At 43.0% G+C, this 21,119-nt stretch overlaps 1 protein-coding gene across 4 annotated transcripts in view; it reads right to left on the reverse strand.

The window, feature by feature from the left end:
* ZBTB40 (zinc finger and BTB domain containing 40) overlaps positions 1-17,506 on the reverse strand; it is a 73,017-nt gene extending 55,511 nt beyond the window's left edge. For all 4 annotated transcript variants that reach the window (XM_046002957.1, XM_046002970.1, XM_046002963.1 and 1 more), the window contains exon 1: positions 17,341-17,506. The gene's annotated coding sequence lies outside the window, so the exon portion shown is untranslated. The remainder of the gene's footprint in view (positions 1-17,340) is intronic.
* Positions 17,507-21,119: the final 3,613 nt, after the last annotated feature.

A 21,119-nucleotide genomic window follows, 5' to 3' on the forward strand; every position in this document is an offset into this window, starting at 1 on the left:
GGCTTCCCTGGCTGCTGCCAAAGAACCAGAAGTCAAAATGCTCCTGATCTAATGTGGTCAGCCAAACCCGGTTAGGCCTTGGAAGGGCCTAGGATGGTACAGCCAATCCATGAATGTATGCTTAACTGCCAACAATGAAGAGATCTCTGCTTATGACACTACATATGAACCCCTGTGTATTTCCTTTCCAGCCATTACGCCATTTGTCTTCCCCAGAATCAGGCAACTCTACTTATCTTTCATCGCCTTCTACTGGGTTTCCCCGACAGCTGTATTGAACAGCGTTTCAAGACCTGCATTCTCTCTTGTGGCACAAGTCTAAAATCAAGGCTCAATCTTACATGCTGCCCTGTCCACTGGTAAAATCAGGAAGGCCTCAAATGACCTAACTACAAATTCTCCTACCCACTCTGGTAGACAAGGTCCTGAGCCAAACAACCCTCCTTATCAAAAGGACGAAGGTCCAGCTCCTGTCTACCCCTGAGTAATGGGTTTCAGTTCCTTATCAGCCCCCAAGATTATTCTAGCAAGGCAATCACATACCCTGGCAGAAACCAGGAGGCACCCCACCTTTTAGATACTGCAAAGCCTGCCTCCCACAACCCCTGATGGTTCACTCTGCTCCTGAGGGCAAGCCTGTGTGGCCCTGAGCAGCAGACCGTGTCTTCCTCTGGGGCTGTGAGTCTATGTGACTAATAAAAGCTGCAGCCAGTCTCATCTGCCCGTGTCCAGTGTCGTGTGTTAGCCATCCCCATAACCCTAGGGTAGGAATTCCTCCCTCAGCAACAGGGTGAGTCAGAGGTGATTAAAACACCCTTCCTGCCCAATCCCCCGGTCTCTGCTCTTTTCCATACACTTCGATCTCTTGAAGGCCTTTGGCAAGGTCACCAACTGCTCCATGATGGTAATAACGTCCAGCCTTGTGCTAAGCACTGTCCAAATACTTTTCCATTCGTTTTCCTAACATCCCTATGAGGTAGATACCCTTATTACCCCTAATGTACAGATAAGGAAACTGACGTCTAACAGGTTATGCCCAAGACCATACAGCTGAAAAGTCTGAGCACCGTTCAAATGCAGATCTGCTGGCTCCCTGTTCTTAATTACTACCTTAGTCTTGACAGAATGTCTGGGCTGGGTGTTAGCATTCCTCAACCCCTGTCCACAGGCAGAGATGTGCTGCTGGCTGGCCTGACAGGAGCACCGGCATTTGAGATGCCTTATTTCTTCTGCTGGTCTCTGCTGAAAGATGGATGGAGAGGTCTATCTGGAAAGAGTGCCCTTGCAACAGCCAGGCTGGCTGGCTGCCAAGAGACTTCCCTTGATGGCCTGAACTTAATTTACCAAAAGGTCTAGTCTGATTGTCAACCTTCCAGATACAAAACACTGTCCTATATAAGTCTCACAGCTAATTGGACTTTGGAGGTTCGATAACACAGTCTCACTCCTAAAAGAAGTATAAATTAGAAGGTGAATTTATTAGTTCATTTATTAGTGAAAGAGGCCTACTCTTTACAGTTACACGTGACAAAATTCCAGTGGCGCAGTCAAGTGTCATCAGAAGAGACTGTGTGCTACCAACACTCAGTGGGAACTGGGGCATCTGCCTTGGCCCGGGCAGGTACAGCCCGAGTGTCAGCGTACACTACCCCGGCCCCACGAGGTGCTCTGCCCTGTCCCTTCTGTCGCCTGTACTCCTTGGCGGCTCCAGTCTCTCTTTTGAAAAAGCTGGACTCAGCTTTGTCTCTAAGGTAACCCTGTGCATGTATTTAGTAGCTCGGACCACGTGCTGAGTTTTCGCTCTCTCTTTTCGCTCTCTCTCCAGACGCAGGCAGTGCGCTCCTGTTGCCATGGCCCCAGGGCTTCCACTCCGCTCAGTGCGCTCTGAGCATCTATGGGATCAGAACCACTCTCCCTGCAAGCAGCTTCAACCACTGAAGCTCTCAGCTCACTTCAAACTCAGCCACCCTCTAACTTCTCCCTGGCTATTACCAGATTCAGGCCTCACTCCCTTTCCCCCTGCTCCTCACCCACTCCCCCCTCCCCTCCCCCCCATGCACTTCTGTCACCTGTCGCTCTGCCTCTCTTCAGCCACTCTGCCACACATCACTAATGACAACTTTTTAAAAAGTATTTATCAATACCAAACAGGGGAAATGACTCTTCATCAGAAGGATAATAAAAGTCAGGGAATTTTGCAACTAAAATTATCCTTAGAGACTATGTAATTCAGGCCTGTCCTTTTACAGATGAAAAGATATAGAAATTAAGTGATCTGCCAAGTCACGTACCTAGATAATGGCCAAACCCAGGACCCAGATTTCTGGGTTTTCAAGACAGCACTTGAGCCAAAATACCAAACTCCTAAATATACAAAACAGGGGAGGGGCTAAGCAGGGAGGGCTTCCCACATACCTCACAGACTAGCAGACATTAACACTAGGTGTGGGAGACAGCACATTTACTATTTTTTTCTTTGAATGTTGATTAGATATCAATCACTGATAGCTCTTTCAATGAGAACATAATTATCCTCAAACCAGAAAACTGCCCAAAAGTGTCTCAGAGAATATATGATTGCAAATTCCCCGATCCACTGTTATTAGTAGAACTATAAGGTAGATTTGTGACTTAACAAAAATAATAGAAAGAAAAACCACATTTTTAAAGTGACTAAGATATTTAAAAGATAACATATTTAATGAATATGTAACTGAGGTCATGATGGAAAAGGCTTTTTTACACATAAATCACAAATAACCAATAGATGTGATAACATAAAAACATAAACCTCCAAAACAGTATCAACAAAACTAAAAGATAAATGATAAGCGTGTCATAAGAAGTGAAAAATGAGTGGTTAATATCAGAACAGAAAGCTCATACAAATCAATAAAGAAAACAAATTAACATTTAAATTTTTTTAAATGGACAAAGAAAACAAACAAAATGAAAAAGTCCAACTGATTTTAAAAAGTTCACCCTTATGAATAACTAAAGAAATGCAAATTAAAACACTGATGCTATTTTGAAGCGATCAAATTGGAAAAATTTTGCAACGATAATATTGAATTGATAAGCAGTAGTTTTAGACCACGCACTCTGATCTGGCAGACTTCAGTTTAAAGCCTAACTCAAACACTTAGTGACCTTGGGCAAGTCACCTTAATCACTGTGACCTTAATGTCTTTACAGTGTGTGTGTGTGTGTGTGTGTGTGTGTGTGTGTGTGTGAAGAAGAAATGGGATAATGCATCTGAATTGTTTTAGCAAAGTTCCGGTCAACAGTAAATGCTCAGTGTTAGCTGCTATTATTATAAAAATAATACTTGTAGTAATAACACCAGGGAGGGAGCACTGAGACAGGTGCCTACACAATGCTGATGAAAGTATAAACTGGTAAAAATCCTTTAAGAAGTAATACAGTAAGTAAATCTGCTCATCTAGAGCTATAAAAAGTGTCTTTGGAAGAAGACATGAGAATTTGGGGGGGGTTGGGAAGGATATACTCTATATGCACTGTCTGAATGCTTTACCACAATGTTTACATATCAGTTGTATAATTATAGATAAATGAAAAAGAATGAGAAGCCCATAATAGAAGAAAATTTCTTAAAATATTTATACCTTTAGACCCACTTCTAGGACTCCCATCTACATGGAAATAATTAATTAGAGATATAATGAATTATTTATGTATACTGAATTCAGAAGAATAGCACCACTGGTAAAAAACTGGAAACTGAGATGTACAATATGAAGATTTTAAGTAAATACGGTATACAGACATATTATGAAATATGCAGTCAGTAAAAACTGGGTTCTCCGTAGGATACCTATCTATAGCACAAGCAACCAAAAATAAATAAATATATAAATAAATTGGACTTTATCATCTTCAAAAACATTTGTGTATTAAAGGATACTTTTATGAAGCAAAAAGAACCCCAGAATGGGAACAAATACTCTTAACTCATTTACCTGATAAAAGTCTAGTATCCAGAATATATAAATATAGCATAGCAAAACACAATATCCAGAACTCTTACAACTCACCAGCAAAATGACAAGCCCAGTTAAAATCAGGCAAAGGATTGGAATAAATCTCTCTCCAAAGAGGATATACAAAATGGCCAATAAGCACATGAAAAGATGTTCAGTATCAGTTGTTGTTAGGGAAATGGACATGGAAACTGCCAAGAGCTACCACCCCACACCCAGTAGGATGCTTAACAAAACACACACACACACACAAGCAGAAAGTACAAGTGTCACAAAGATGTGGAGAAATTCAAAGCCTCACACATAGTTGGTGGGAATGTAAAATGTACAGCCACTGTGGAAGAAACAGATGAGCCAGCAATTCCAATCCTAGGTCCAACCCCAATGAAATGAAAACGTATATCCACACATGGAGCATTATACATACACAACAGCCAAAACCTGGAAACAACCCAAACGTCCACCAACTAAGTAATGAACCAACAAAATGTTGTATATCCATACAATGGAATATTCTTTAGCCATACAAAGGAATAGAACATAGAAAACGTACAACAGGGGTGAAATTTAGATACACTATGCTCTGTGAAAGAAGCCAGTCATGAAAGGCTACATACTGGAGGATTCATTTATATGAACTGTCCAGAACAGGCAAATCCATAGAGATAGGAAGTGGACTAGTGGTTGCCAGGGGCTGGCAGAAGGGAGAGTTGGGGAGTGAATGCTAACACGTATGGGGTTTTCTTCTGGAGTGACGAAAATGTTCTAGAATTATAAAGTGGTGATGGTTACACAGACTTTTAAGTTGTCACATTAAAACAATGAATTGCACGGTATGCGAATTATATCTAAATAAATTTTTTTAATAAAACTCTTAAAGATTTTTTAATAACATGAGGAATGCTCTCAATATACTAAAATGAAAATAAACCAGCATGCAATTGTATATATAATTCCCATTTGGTTTAAAAATGTTGGGACGCCTGGGTGGTTCAGTGGATTAAGCCTCTTCCTTAGGCTCAGGTCATGGTCTCAGGGTCCTGGGATGGGCTCTCTGCTCAGCAGGGAGCCTGCTTCCCCCTCTCCCTCTGCCTGACTCTCTGCCTACTTGTGATCTCTGTCAAATAAATAAATAAAATCTTTTTAAAAAAGAGAAAAAATGTATGTACATGCATGTACACATTTGCATTTAAAGACAGAAAGTATATCAAAATGCTACCAGTGGGTTCCTAAGTAGTGTCATGACAGAGGATTTATTTTCTTCTTCATACGTTACAGAATTTTTTTAGAGTAAACATGTATTATTTTTATAACAAGGAAATTTAAAAATAGAAACCCAGGCAGGTCTGGCTGGCTTCAAAGCCAGTGTCATTTCCAACAACCTAGTCATTCATTAAACATTTATTTAGTTCCTACTATGTACCAAGCAAAATTAAGTAAGATAGAATCTCTGCCTGCAAGGAATTTACACGTGTCTAGCATGGGGTTTAAACCTGAGTCCATGGAGTGGGAAAGGAAAGAAGAGTCCACGGGTTCTCCAAATTAAACACAATGTTGTCCAACTGCACACTACCTAGGGCAGAGGGTCCACAGCTGTCCTGAGCAGCAGTGTAGCTTAGTGGTTAAAGGATGGAGCTGGAGCCAGGCTACCTAGCGTGGAGCTTAAACGTCCAATCACAAAGTGCGTGCTTGAGGGGCGCAGGTGCCTCATCTACAAAATAGGGGAAATACTGGTACTTCTCTCTGGGTGGTTAGAAGATTAAATGAGTTAATACACCTAAAGCACCGGCAATATGCACTGAGGATACAGTAAGTGCTCAATAAATGCATCAGCTGCTAGCCACTACCCTCACCACCGCTGCCACCACCCCACCGCTATATTCTCAAGGAGGTGGAGACAGAATGGACTAAAGTCCACTAGAAAGGTGGTTTTCCACATCTCAAAACTAACAGCATCTGATTCTTGATAAGCCTATAATAACCATTATATTAAACTCATTTCTTTTTCCAGATTCTCTCAACTTCTAATGAAACTCTTCTTTGGAAACATTCTATAAAACCCAATGAAACAAAACATCAAAATGGTCAGCGTAACAAACTGTTTGTGGCCTCTTATCTTCAAATTCCTGGTGGCCTCTTATCTTTGAATTCCTCGAAACAAGTGATTTTTCAAGGCTATTCTAATGGAAGGAGGCTTTGAGAGGCTTATCTGTCTTTTGCCTGCCTTTGCCACCACGCTGCTGCTGCTCCAATTCAGCAGCTCGCCCACTATGCCTCTTCACAGGCCAAACTGCAAAACCTCTAGAGCAACACCGTCGTCTAGCGAGGGACTGGGGGCTGCGACTGCCTCCCACCTACTGCGACTCCTCCATCCCGCAGTCAAGAGTCTCAACAAGCAATCTTCACTCCGATGCTTTTATAGCCAACCTTTCAGGTGCTTACAAAAAAAAAAAAAAAAAAAGACTCTCGGCTTTGTCGCTGGTACTTACAAGCACCTTGCAGTGATCTGAAGATGGGGGTAAGTTCTGAGGTTTCGCCAACTCGATTATGAGAATAGGCTTTTGCTCAACCGGGAATAATCAATCCGGACACATAGTAGCACCGTACCAAAGTTCAAATTCAGAGATACACATTTAATGTAGACATTAGTGAGCTCAGGCAACTACATAATACCAAACCAGCCCTGGTGACTGGAGAGACTGGTGCCCAGCTCTAAGGGTCAGAGGCTCTAGAGCCCACCCGTGTGCCCAGGGGGTGAATCACGGCTCTGTCCCTCTCAACAGCTGTGTGACTTTAGGCAAGAGACCTAACTCTCTAGGCCTCACTTTCCTCGTAGGTAAGATGGGGATATTAGCACTTTTGGTGGGGCGGCTTATAAGCACTAATAAACCTGCATGTATATGAGTCCATATACTTAAAGGACATCTCCTGTAACACTGTAAACATTCATTAAATGTCAAAAGGAAACATAAAAATCCACCTGCCAAACTATTTGATTTTATAGTTCTTAGGTTGGATAACTAGTTCGCAGATGTACTTTTTAAAAATCACTCTGCTTTATCACTTACATCAGTTATGTATGTATCTTCTATATGTCAAATTCTGCATTTTTTTTTTTTAAAGAATAGACTTTACAGACAACCACACTGCTAGTTTCAAATAGCTGGTCTGAGATAGCAGTCAGTAAGGAAAGGGAGAGAAAATGGGGTGGGTTAGGTCTCTCATAGAGGCCTAGTACTGGGCTATAATCTGGAAGAATTCAAAGCCTTAAATTCACTGAAAATTAGCAGGAGATAACAGGAACTTCTGAAATCACCTGGTCCAATTCCCACATTGTATAGATGAAGAAATGGAGGTGTTGACGAGTGTCTTAAAGATCTTCCAGGTCAGTAATGACAGAAATGAGACCCTTCCTGTTACCTATATTTTTGGTACCTACTTCAAGTGGACAGCAATGAAAAACACATTTTGGAAAGGGAAAAAGACACAGTTCGGAAGGGTTAAGGTAGGGATCTAACAATAGGAGCTAACATTTGCAAACGTTTATTATAAACCAGGCACTATGCCGAGCACTTTGCATGGTAGCCTTATATAATTTTTGCAAAACCTGTGAGGTAGTTACTATTATTAATCCCACTTTCAACTGAGAAAGTAGAGTCCTATCAAAAGTAAATGGCTTGCCCCAAATCACAAAGCTGGTGAGCACCAGGGTCGGTAAAATGAGCCCACACTGTCTGACTCCAGAGCCGGAATCTTCCCCGCTGGATACTGCCCAAGCGTGGGAACTGAAAAAGCAGTGAAGCTCTTGATCCCTCAGTCTTTCTCCTACTTTTTTGGTAACGTCTCTGTTCAAAGGCAGTGCAGAGATACATAGTAAAGAAAGCGGGGTGGGGGGGCGGGGGTCAGTTTGTTGTTGCTGCTGTTTGTTTGTTTCTAATTCCAGTATAGTAACATACAACATTATGTCAGTTTCAGGTGTACAATATAGAGATTCAATTCTGTACATTACCCAGTGCTCATCATTGACAGTATACATAAATAAGGTGTTTTAAAGTAAGAAGAGATGCCATTAATTTAGAGGCTACTTATTCTGTGCTATACAAGGTGCCACACACACCTGTCAAGGCCACGAGACACACGATGATGCTGCTGGGGAAGGTAGAGCCCATGCAGCATGAGCAGGGCTAGGGCTCTAAGACCCCATTTCCTTAGTCAGGGGACAGTGTGACCCTGTCCAACCAGGAAATCTTTACTGAGCCCGGCCAAACACCCTTAACTAAAGCTGTCCTTATAGAGAGAAGAAATTCAGCATAACCCTGCTCTCAGTGAACACGTGGCGCAGGTAAGAACAGATCACCTTCAGCTTGGAATCTTATTCTTCTTACACCTCAGCAGCTGAGTTTCAGCAGCACTGGAGACTGCGGAGCTCCCAAAGCCCAATTACTGCCCTGTGACACCATGCAGCTCACCCAACCTTCGCTACACCTCTGTGCACACTTGGCGGATGAGCTCCATCCTCCTCTCCTTTGAGTTCTGAAAGTCTTTTGTCTTTGAAGAAGCAGGAATAATTTTCATCTCTAGCTTTCTCTTGTCTATCATGAGGGAGTTAGCTTGAGGCTAACAAGAGGTTAACTAGGGGAGCTAACAACAACAACAAAATGCAAAAGAAGATAATACTTCTCTATTGCTTCGAACTTCGGGAAAGAACCTATGGGATTCCATAGCATTTGCTCAAAAATGTTCAAAGAAAGACATGGAAAATTTCATCCTCAACACTTCACTGCCTAAGAAAAAAATCCCAGAACTCCAGGGGCCAATTATTCTGCTGTCTCGGACTTTGACCTTAGAAAGGTTCCAACCTGCCTGGAACTGAGGGCCGCTGACAGCAGAGCACAGGCTATATGAGCAGCCAGTATCTAGGGGGGTCAGATCTAATGACTGCCAGGCCGTCAGAGCATCACTCACGAGTTACAGTACCACACTAAACCTATGGCCTAAATGAATAAGAGTAGCAAATTTCACTGTTACTTAAATTCACAAGTTCCTACTATGTTCCCAATATCATGCTGAGAGCCCGGTCTCAAAACACAGGCAGGCCTTTACCAGTCAACTAATACTGGACTCCACTGATAAAGTGAGAGCAGAGCATAAGGGAAGCAGGAGGGAGGGGTGATGGGAGGGCTTAGTATTTGCAAAGAGAAGGGAGGGGAATCCTTGTGATACGAATTAGAAAGGAAGACTAAAGTGATACTGTGAGCTGGAGTTTAGAATGGAGTGGCTCATGACTGTCTCCCTTGTTTCCGTTTTTCCCTGGCCAGTTGGGAGTTTAAAATTTGAAAAATAACCTTAATAAAGAGCTAAAAAGAGTTGGGTTCCAAACCTGACTTTAACTTTGTAACCTTGAGCTACTTAATTTTTCAAAACCTGCTTCCTCTGTAAAAGGGAGGTAATGTGTATATGGGAGTTCAATGCTAGTCACACTTGTGTATGTTTGAAACGTCCATATTTTCATGGAGATATTAATATCTATTGCTTAGTGGCTGTAAGGATTACCAGAAATAATTATGGAAAATACCTAGCCAGCGCCTGGCACTTTGTAGTATTCAATAAATGGTAACTATCATTATCAACATGTTATTTTTTAAAGTTCCAGGATGAGGTCAAGGAGAACAACATATTAGAAACCAGTGAATTAACAGCTGCAGACTGTACACTTAGGAATATCTGGATGTCTGTACAAGGACAGTCTTTCCATATATGGGTCTTATAGGCTCACTCTTTTATCTACTTTCATCTTTCCCTTCCTGCTTTATTCATCCATTCAACAAATATGCACAGACTGCCTACTGTATGTAGGACACAGAGCTCCGTACTGAGAAGGGAGGAGGACAGACAAGAGAAGGGGTTTTGAGGGGGCAATATAACAGGATGGGCTGGGGATACATCTATGAACCATCTGAAATAATACACATAAAGTTTTGAGTACATGGGTGTGTAACACCCCTCTGAGCTTCCAAAAGGAATTATTTATTTAAAAAAAAAAGTTAAGACTGAAAATGTAACAAAGTTAACAAGAAGCATACAAAATTTATAGGAAAAAACATAAAACACTCTTGAAAGATCACAAAAGTAGCCCAGAGCAAATGGAAAGATGGGCCAAGATCTTGGATAAGACGACTCAACATCATAAAGATGTCAGTTCCAAGCTAAATAATAAATTTAACAAAATCTCAATAGAAATACCATCCATTTGTTGCTGCTTAAAACTAAACAAATTGGTTATAAAGTTTATATGGCAGAATAAACAAGCAAAAGCAGCCATAAAAAAACACTAAAAAAGAGCAATATGGAAAAAACTGGCCCTTCCAGATGTTAAAAATTATAAAGCCTCTACAATTAAGATGGTTAGGATAATAGCATATGAATTGACAATCAAACCAATGGAACAAAATAGAAAATCCAGTAAGAAACCCAAATGTATACAACAGTTTAGTATCCAATTAAAACAGCATCTCAAATCAACAGGCAAAAAATAAGAACTTTTCTTTCTTTCTTCCGTTCTTTTGAGAGAGAGAGAGAGAACAGGGCAGGTCAGAGGGAGGGGGAGAAAGAGAGTCTTAAGTGGGCTTCATGTCTAGGTGGAGCCCAACCTCATGATCCCAAGATCATGACCTGAGTTGAAATCAGGAGCCAGTGCTTAACTGTCTGAGCCATGGAGATACGCTGATAAGAATTTTTCATAAGAGATGCTGGAATACCAGGCTGGCTATTGTGGAAAAGATAAAGTTGGATCCTTCCTCAAACCAAATGTCAAGATAAATTCCAAAAGGATAAGAACCTTAGATGTTTAAAACATAAAGAGTGAAACCATACATATACTGAGAGAAAACACTAATGAATTCCCCATAAATTAAGAGCAGGGCAAATTCCTAACTGTGACTCAAAATCTAAAGCAATACACTATACAAGCCATAAATATAATATGTAAAGATGAAAAACTTTTGTACAGCAATAAAACAACATATGCAAATTAAAGCATATGACAAATTGGAAAAATATTTTTGCAACTTATATCACAGACATGGGGCAGATATCCCATATCTCATTAAAGGAGAAAACAAATTTAAACTACATTGAAATTATTTCTTACCTAACAAACGGGCAAAACCCGAAAAATTTTGACAGAAGACTCAAGAGAAACAGAGGAGGAGGATCAGGTATGAAATAAAATCTTCTGTGAATGCACCTTGTTACATAGTTTTGATTTTGGAAACACATAAATGATTTACATAGTTAAAAAAACAAAATGAGATTTTTAAAAGCAAATCTTAAAGTTTAAAACAAATGAGCCTGTTGATAAAGCTTATCAAGTTGGTGGCATGAGCACCAGAGAAAATAAATACATCAACTGACCTCGGGACAGTATTTGACTACATATTTGAAGCGGCACATAGTCCTGGGACAAAGGAACCACATAAAAAGCTCAAACAACATTCAGTGATCGAATGGTCAGTGCAGAGAGTGGCAGTGCTACTGGCCTGGTAAGTAACATGACCAGGAAACTCCAAAGCCCCAGAGGGCAGCCTACTCGTCCTGGGAAGGATGAAGTTCTGGGCCCACTGAGCATGAGGGACTGGTGCTTAAGTAGAAGGGTGGGAGAGGAGGGGAAAGAGTAAGATGGGGCTTGAGACAGAGTCTGAGGGCAGCACAGGCCAAGTCAAGGAACTGCATTATCCTGAGGGCAGGCAAGCCATTTGAGAGTCTGAAGCAAGGGGGAAACAATCACATGTGATCTGTGCTTTATAAAGATCACTGGCAACAGTGTACAAAATAGATTAGAAAGGAACAAAGGAAGAAGCCAGCTGGCCAGCTCCGAGGCTATGTAGTAATTCAGGACGAGAGATTATAGTAGCTTTAACCAAAAGAGAAAGGGGACATCAATAGGCTTGTAGCCTAAATAAATGTGCGCTATTTGTGGGTAGGGAGTGGAAGGAGGGTGGGGAGTTGACAGAAGGGGAAGAACATTGGGGGACTTTCTGCCTTTTGCAACTCTCTGGTGCCATCCACTGAGACTAGGAATCAAAGATAAGTACCAGATGGAAGAAAAATGGCAAGTTCACTGCTGCCAGAGCCCCTGACGCCATCCTTCAGAGCCAGTGGGGAGGAGGAGCTAAAGGAGTCAAGGACAAAAATCCACCAGTCAGGCTGCAGTCTTAGAAAGCTGAGAAACAGATGAAAGTAACAGGTTAGAGGACCTCTGCTATATTTTCTCAAAATCAGAAACAGAACCACATACCATTCACTTTGTTTTTGTATTTTAATAAATTTCAAGTAACCAATATTGAGAGCCTCAAAAGCTAGTAATCCTTTGTTTCTAATCGCCCTCATCCTTCTTGGGCCCTTTCCTTCCTAAAAATTTACTTAATCAAACATTGAGAGCCCCAAAATTAGACTCTCCGCTAAAAGCAGAAGTCACTCATGCCAATACCTCCAGGGGTCAGACGGATGTAAAATCTCTCTCTGTAAATGTAAGCACTCATTAATAAACACTGTATGGAAAAAAAATAAATAAACAAACACTGTATGGGCCAAATCAACTGTGGCCCACAGCAGTTTTCTACTGAGGTCCCATGTTTGCAAACATTCCAAGATAAAGACCTAAAGATAGTTCCTTTTCTTTCCATTTGAGTATTAATAAACCAGAAACTGCATCTTCGAGTTGACTTTTTTTTTTTTTTTTTAGGTAAGTGAAGTAAGTTTGGTTTCAGAAAAAGCTCTTTCCCTTCGCAGACAACACAGGGATGCCAGGACAAAGGAGGGGCAGCATCTCCCCTCCTTCACTCCTCTGTCTCTGCCTCCTTCAATCCATCCCTCTCCTCTCTCTCTCCCTCCTAACCCTACTTTCCTATGGTCCTGGGGAACCAAGTCCATCTGCACGAAGTTGATGCCTAGAGCCAACGTCTTAGGCTGCTAACCACTCTTCCTTTCACCTGTCAGAAGAGACTAATACGGCAACTGCTACCAAGGTTACCAAGGCAACACATCGCCAGTGTGGCAGTCTCCTGTAAAATCATGACAATGACCTCTGAGGCATTTCCAAAGTACCTCGTTGGGTAAATAACCTCTACCAGACATGCTCACTCATATGCTTGGCCACTTTTGACAGGAAACAAGGCCCAAAAAGATACTTTCAAAATTGCAGTCAAGACCATGCAGCAGTAAGAAGTAACTGGTTTCAGGGGGTTGCTCAACATTATTTGGGGCCAGTGGTATCACATGTGACATTTCATTATCAGCTGTGCACCTTGAAGGTCAAGGATCCCTCTGAGACCTGATTAGAGAAATGGGCTCAGTCCCCAGAAAAAAATGACACCCAGACAAATTTGCAGACAAATTTAAAGGATTTGTGGGTCCCCTGAAACTCAACCACTTACCCCAGATTAACAAACCAGGATCAGCTATAATGTATTTACTTCATCTAAGGTAATGAAATACTTGGGTGTCATGAGTTTGAGGATTTGGGGTTAAACACCACCACTGGGGAAGTATAAGGAAAGCCAGCACTCTTTCCTTACCCTTCTTTCCGCTGAGGCCTACAGAAGCCTCAAAACTGCAACGGTCTCGGCAAATGACACACCACACCCCCTCCACGACTTGAAGACAGTGACAATCTCATCTCTGAATTTAAGTGCCCTTAATATTTAATTCTTTTCCTCTACATGGTTACAGCTTGCTTTCTTCGCATTATCGGGATGATGGCTTTAGAAGGCAGCCTATTGGAGATCCAGAAAACCATAAATTCCAATTCAATTTCCTTGTGAAAATCAAAGAGCTCACTCTCTTGAAGAGTTGAAAGCGGCTGAGGGGTCACTGCCTTCCTCCGGGTGCTGGTACATGCAGTACTCCAGAAGGGTAACGTAAACACCCAGTATGAGGCAACAGGGCATACCAATTTGTTTTTCAATCTATTTTATTTCAGTTCAAAGCTTCTTTGCAGACAGAGAGCCCAAGAAAACAAGCCACACTTTGGTTCTACTCAGTCTCCTTCAATCTCCAAAAGCAGCTGAGTATGGCCAAAGTGTGGCTCGTTTTCCTGCAGTGCCTGTCTGCAATGATGCTTTGAACTGAAATAAAACAGACTGAAAAACCAATTCGTATGCCCTCGCTCCTCCTGCAGCTTTATATTATCCTTCAAAACTGGTGTTAGCACTTTCTCTTTACTGGAACCCACCAGACCCAAATCACATAGTAAAAGTGGAATACTTGAAATGTGAAGGTCCCGCCCAAACCTAAAATAGCAATTTCATGCAGGCCTTATTGTTAACATCGCATTAACATGCCACTCTCCTGTCCAGTTCTTTGCTCCATTTGCTGGACCGGATTACATCACAGTTTAAAGCAAAACTTGACACTGATGATCTTCTTATACAGTTCGCTGGATTTCTCACTGCTTCTGCAATTTTCACATTCATGAACCCAAACACCTTCTGATTTTTACCAATTCAAAAAGCCTGCTACTTGCTTTAAAGCATCTGATGCCTTGCATAAAGTATGCAACATTATTTTGAAAACTTTCGGGGGGAACCCAAAATCATTTACAAGCAAACTTTGAAATGACCACCAACTAGAAGAAACCTATCATTTTCTTAGACTGCCTTAAGAAAATGCACATGCCTTCAATGGAGGAACACACTAAAATAATGAAAAGTGCTTTGAACTGACTGTTGTATAATTTGGTTGAAAAAAAAAATTAAAAGCCATTTGGAAGAGTTCTTCTCTCAACAGAAACATTAGGAAAAAATAAGATCTGTTCCTGTCCCTCTACCCCATCAAAGATAGAAACATACATATACACCCTGTTCTGTTGGTAACATAATCCTGGATTTTTGTTATTATTTAGCACTTCAAATAAATTTCCGTTTGGGGCCAAATTGTGGTTTGTTTTCTCTAACTGGAATTGAGCAACATGCGTAACAACAACAAAAACACCCAACCTGTTATTACATTTTCTCTTATTTAATCCACACAACAACCCTTTGAGGAGGTACCATCATCTGCCTTTCAGCATTAATCTGTAACTGGCCCATGGGCAGGCCACCCAGCAGTAAAGCTGGCTTCAGGGCCAGAGACTCAGAGCATGGGACTGAATCACAGCACCACTACTCACTTCTTCCGGTCCTCCAACACCCCAAATTCTTGCCACCTCACCATCTTGGTCCTATTAAAAAGTCCTTCCTTCCCAGTTGTCTCCTCACTCCCTTCTTGCTGGACTGGATCCTTGTCGCTCAGAGAGATTCAGATTCAGCTTAAACTACAGTTCTCTAGCGGCTTACTGGGCCATCCTGGTAAAAGGAGTTTCCCAGGTTATCCCAGGTTAGCGTTGTTTGACCACCTTCATCACAGATGCCACTATTTGTCTTAGATATGAGGTGTTAGGTCCATCTCGCTCATGGTAATCACAAGGCCTAGCACAGTGGTATCTGGTACATAGCAAGAACTCAAATATTTGCTCAACCAATGGCCTGAATTTGTTTATTTAATACTTAGCAGACTACAGGCTGTGGGCACTGGCTAGCAGCTGATACAAAAACAGGGAAGGGGTGGTCCTGCCCTTGAGGGCATCTCAAGTCTGTAGAAAAGATAATAAACACATGGGATAATACAGGGTGATGTGACCAGCTAAGGTTCAGATCTTAGTTCCCTTGAATATTAGTCAATGGAAATATTAATACTACTTTTGTCATAGTGTTGGTGAGAAGACTGAATGATAATCCAAGCAAGTAAAGCACATAGTGCATTAGCATGCAGAAATCATTTAATAAATATTAACTACTAATTTTATTATGACGCTATGACAGCTGTAGTTGAAATTACCTTTGTTTACCTATATGCCATCTGTCCAAGACCTACTGAATTTAAATTCTGTGAAAGGCTAAAGATCACGTTGATCTTGCTCACCACTGTATTTCCAGGGATTTGAATCATTTCTAGTACATAGCAGATGCTCAATAAATACTGAATGATTCATGAAAGTATGCATGCAGGCATGGGGTGTTCTGAAATCATTAGTTAGTTAAACCGGTGATGAATAGCTAGGTTTGGGAACTACTGCCAGAGAAGAAAGGCATCTAAATTAGAACACAGGGTATGGCAGAAGTTTGACGATTTATCTAAGTAAAGAAAAACTTCATTTTGAGGTTGTAATTATATCTTCACAAGCCAAACACAGAGTCGGATCCAATTTCAAGCCAGAACCAAAGAGCCCCAGGTTGAGACTTGAAAGAAGTTGAAGCCGTAGGAGGTGGGTTACCAAGCAGAGGGCTCGCTGGGGTGAGCTCCATTTGCCAGACCCATACTGTACCCTAAGGAAGCTTAACCTCAGAATCTGTCTTAGGTGCAAACATGGGCACTTACTTAGGAAGTGTTGTTAACAAAAACAAACAAACCCTCTGGACATGAACGCAAATAAAACACCTGACTTACTGTAGGCGTCTTTTTGTTATCAAAAATAGTGGGAAACAATTCCCATTAGAATAGCAAACAGATCAGTAAGGCCAGAGCTTTAGGTGCACGGGGTAGTTTTAACTGGAGTTTCCCATTCCGTGAGAAGTGATCAGAAGAACCGCTGGACCAGTCTGCTTGTGTCTAGGGCTGGGGCTGGCACACTTCTGCGAAGGGCAAGGCCTAAGCATTTTCGGCTTTGTGGGCTAAGCCGTATCTGTCGCAACGACTCAGCTTAGCCCTTGCAGCAAGAAAGGAGCCACAGATGATACAGAACAATGAACACGGCTGTGCTCCAATAAAACTTCACTTGTGGACCCTGGCATTTGATTTCATATACAGTTCACAAATTACCCGAAAGTCTTCTCCCCGTTCCCCCCACCCCGCCATTTAAAAATGTAAAAACCACTATTTGTTCCCGACAGACCAAAAACGGGGTGGGGTGGGGACTGACCCAAGGCCGGGGTTTCCCGACGCCTGGTGCACTTGGCAGAAGAGAGTAGGGGAGACTCGAGAAGCGGCAGCGAGGCCTCAGATCGCGCCAAGTGGCAGACAGAAAGGGGCAAGGGCAGGCCCCAGGTTGGGGCCAAGCCGAGTGCGCCCCGACGGGGCCCCGCGGCCTCTCCCCACCGCAGACTTACAGCCCAGCCTGCGCTCGGGGTGGGAGCCACCCCCGGGGGTCCGCGTCCTGGGCGAGAGGAGGCGGCTGGGACTTGCCAGAGCCCCGCGGAGTTCGCACGCCGAAGGGTCTCAGCGCGCCCCTAATTTGGGGCGCCTCTCGGGCCTCAGCTGCTAAAGGGGTCTCCACGCTGAGTCCCAGCCCCGTTTCTATGGTTACCTGTTCAGCACCGATTCAAACTGCCGTTCTTTATTGACAGCGCCATAGAGGACACGAACACTCCTGCCCGAAGGGAACAATAAAGCTTTCTTCATTCAACAGCGCCAGAGACGCCAGAAGGCGGCCATTTTGCGGCCGGCGCGTAAGGAGTACGAGCGGTGAGGGGGCCGCCCGGCCTGCCCCGCGCGCCACAGTCACGTGCCAGGGGGCGGGCCTCAAGGGGCGGGGCCTGCGTCGCGCGCGACCTCCACCAATGCTAGGACGCTGGGGCTGGCGGGTTGCAGGCACGTTCCCCGACCCATGACCCTTAGCCACTCTCTCTCCTCCCCACTCTCTCTTTGGAAAGTTTGAGTGGGGTTCCACGGACTCTTGCTGGGGCACTGCTAGGCTTAGGATCTTATTTCAAGAATGGCACAGAAGTAGACACGGAAGGTTTCTCTACATTTTTCCAAAACATGTTCACGTGCAAGGCGGAGACGTGACCTGAGCCGCGTCCCCAGACGCATCCTCATTGGTGGACGGGCTTGGCACCGCTCGGCGGTGATAGGCTACCAGGTTCATGTCAGCCAATCGTGGTGTCTTGAAGATCTCTTGATCCCGCCTCTCCCTCATCCCTCAGGAATGTAGAGGGTGTTGTTTTGAGTGGGGGGGCGGTGATCATAGCTTTTTTGCCCAGTTTCTCTTTAACACGCTTTGTTGCACAGTGAGCCGTCCACGTTGGAGCTGCTCTCGCCACGCTCCTACAGCCAAACAGATTAAGTCAGATCCAGACAGTATCAGACTAAGTCACATCAGTGCTGGCCCACTGAACCTCACACTGTCACTCTGTCACTGACGCACAGCCAATTTTTCTGTCACTGCCAGTCATGCTGCCCAAATCCAGCACTCTCAGTACAATGCCGAGTTCCCTCTGTGGTTACAGCTGTTACATCCACAATGTCAATATTCGGTCGTTCTGAGAGCTGTCATTGTCAGACTGACTCCCACTCCATCACCGTTTTTAATCACAAATTCAATCTGCTGGGCAGAACTGTCACTTGCATTGTTGCTGTCATTGGGTTCATTATTGTTTACTGTCACTGTCCAGTAGGCGACCACTGTCAATGACCACAAACTTCAAGCAGTTTTGTATAGTGTAGTAGCAATTGGACTCTGTGCCCAGCTGTCACCCTTTCGGTTGTTTTCACCGTCATTGTCATTCAGCTACTTCCACTGCCCCATAGTCAAGCCAGTATTTAGCAGGCCCCTACTGGGTACACAGCTGTCCTCGTTACTGCCCAATTAGTCACTTTCACTATTATACTTTCATGTCACTGTCACGTTCGGGGTCAGATTTACTACAGCTGACATCCAGTCACTTTTGTAGTCCCTAGAGCCACACCACAGCTGTTGTCCACCCTAATTCGTTTCCACCATCTCTGCATTCTCCTTTAATAGGAGCCCCACACATACAGGGTTGCCAGATTTGGCAAGCAAGCAACAAATACCTAGAATGGTACATGGCACATAGTAGGTGCTCAAAAAATATTTCTCAAATTAATGGATTTTTTTTTATGCAAAACAGTATTATTGCCGATGTGTTATATATAAATGTGAATAGCTTGCGGTTCAAACTTCTCAAACAATAGGAGTAAGTCTGTACCCATGATCTGTCATCCCTGTTCCGTTCAACAAGTTTCCACATCCTGCAGGGACTAGGAGAAAAGACAAGAAATGTGGCTACCACGTACATGAATTCCTGGGACCACAGTTACAAAGAATAGGATTTCTGAATTTTGTATTTCTAATTTTAAAAGGAATGTATGTTTATAAAATATAAGAAGGACTCTTCCTTTCTGAAGGACTGTTTTAGCTGTAACAAAGAATGCCATCCCTCAACACACACTCATACACAGTCATGGGTCAATGGCTGCAATTTCTCCATGACTGTTTACTTGAGGTTTTGCATTATTAGAAATTCCCACGGGACTGCCTCACCTATAGTTCAAGAAGAACAGCATGGGGTCATGGAAACAATGGCTCCAGCTTCCATCTGGCCATCACATGGGAGAATAAGAAAACAGGGGCGGGGACCTCTAAGGACTTCTCTCTAGAGAGCCTCAAGGATTGTTCTAGAAATAACTTGTGCTTCCCAATCGCCAGAAGGACACAATCCTTCACCTAAAGGAGGAAGGTACATGAGAACTTTTCACCCTTTCTTGTACCTTGACAGAGAATGTTCCCAGGCTGATGCCTAAGGGGCTCCAGCTAAACTACCAGTTGTTTCTAGAGTGCCTATTACATGCCAAGGACATTGAGGTGAGTAGAGCATGGTTCCTGCCATAAGTAATCAGACAGCCTGCCCCCACTTCTACTGCTAGTAACAGCCAGGCATCATTTACCTCGCCCTTATTCTCTGACAAGCTCTACCTAGATTATCTCATTGGATTCTCATCACCCTCTGAAGAGGTAGATGACATTATTACCCTCTTTTATGCAAGAGAAAACTGGTTCGGAGAGGGTGACACAGCTCCCAAGAAGTGGAGTTGGGGTTTAAACCTAGGAAATCTGACTCCAGAGTCTTCACTTTTTCCTCTCAGAATAATGACTTGAGGGTTTTACAAAATATATGTATCCATTATAAAGAGTTCAAGGATTACAGAAAAAAAAAAAAAACGAACGAGAGATTTTAAAACAGAATCACTATAAATCCTAGCACTTAGCAGTAACATATCATTATAGCTGAGCATTTCTCCATCCCTGGGCATATGTATGTAGGTGGGTAGATGGAGGGATAATAATGAAAATAATGAGTTTCCCTCCAGTATTGCACTATGTGCCAGACACTGTTCCAAGCGCTTTCCATGAATTAACACATTTAATTTACTCAGAGAGAGACGGAGAGACATAATTTTATTAAAATGAACTCATTTCACATATTTGGGGTTCACATCAGAAGCCAACCACCCGGTGATGTTTTTCCCCAAATCTGGTTCTTTTCTCGGTCTTTGCTGTCTCCTCTCTGCCTTCTAATCAAATCCCAAGCTCAGAGTTCTTGGGCTGCAAAAGCTGTCTTTAAATAGCACCCTCTCCGCAGCTGCTGCCCGGTCAAATGTCTCTGCTGTTCCCTCAGGCGGTGGCGGTATTTGTAGACGGGAAGTTTGCTGGATGCTCCACATAACGCTTTTTATTTGTTAGCATAGGTATCTGGGCCTTGGCATTCTTTTTTTCCTGGCTTTTTAAGTGTTCAAATTTCACTACCCTTTTCTCAAATCCAAATGAAGCTTGGTCTTCAGATCTTGCCCAGTGGAGACCAGCGAGTCTCAGATGAGAAAGCTGTTGGAATTTGCCGAATGACTCAGAAAGGTCAGCCGCCTGCGCATCCATCGGGCATGACAAAAGAGGCGAGGCGGAGGAGGGAGACTGCTGCCCCTCAAAAGGGGCTGCTCAGCCAGTGGAATCTGGAGCCCTTCTGTGGGTCTGGTCCTACCAATATCATATACTATGAATGAATCCCTTGCCTTGGTTTCCCCTGAACAAAAGACGCTTTTCATTTAGAATGATGAAATGAAATTGACATTTCCATGGAGATGGAGATCCACAGAAGCTCCGGTTTTCCAGCCAAACCTGCTTCTCCTTTTCAGCAGCTTAGCCCAGAAAGGACAACCCACCCCCATCCCCTTCTCTGCCCAGTTGCTTAGGTCTGACACCTGGAAGTTGCTGTTGACATTTCTGTGGCTCGCCCTCAGTCAGTCCCCTAATCTGACTGATTTTATCTCTAAATATATACTCTGCGTTTC

Source organism: Meles meles, chromosome 1 (assembly GCF_922984935.1).
Source record: "Meles meles chromosome 1, mMelMel3.1 paternal haplotype, whole genome shotgun sequence".
Lineage (NCBI taxonomy): Eukaryota > Metazoa > Chordata > Mammalia > Carnivora > Mustelidae > Meles > Meles meles.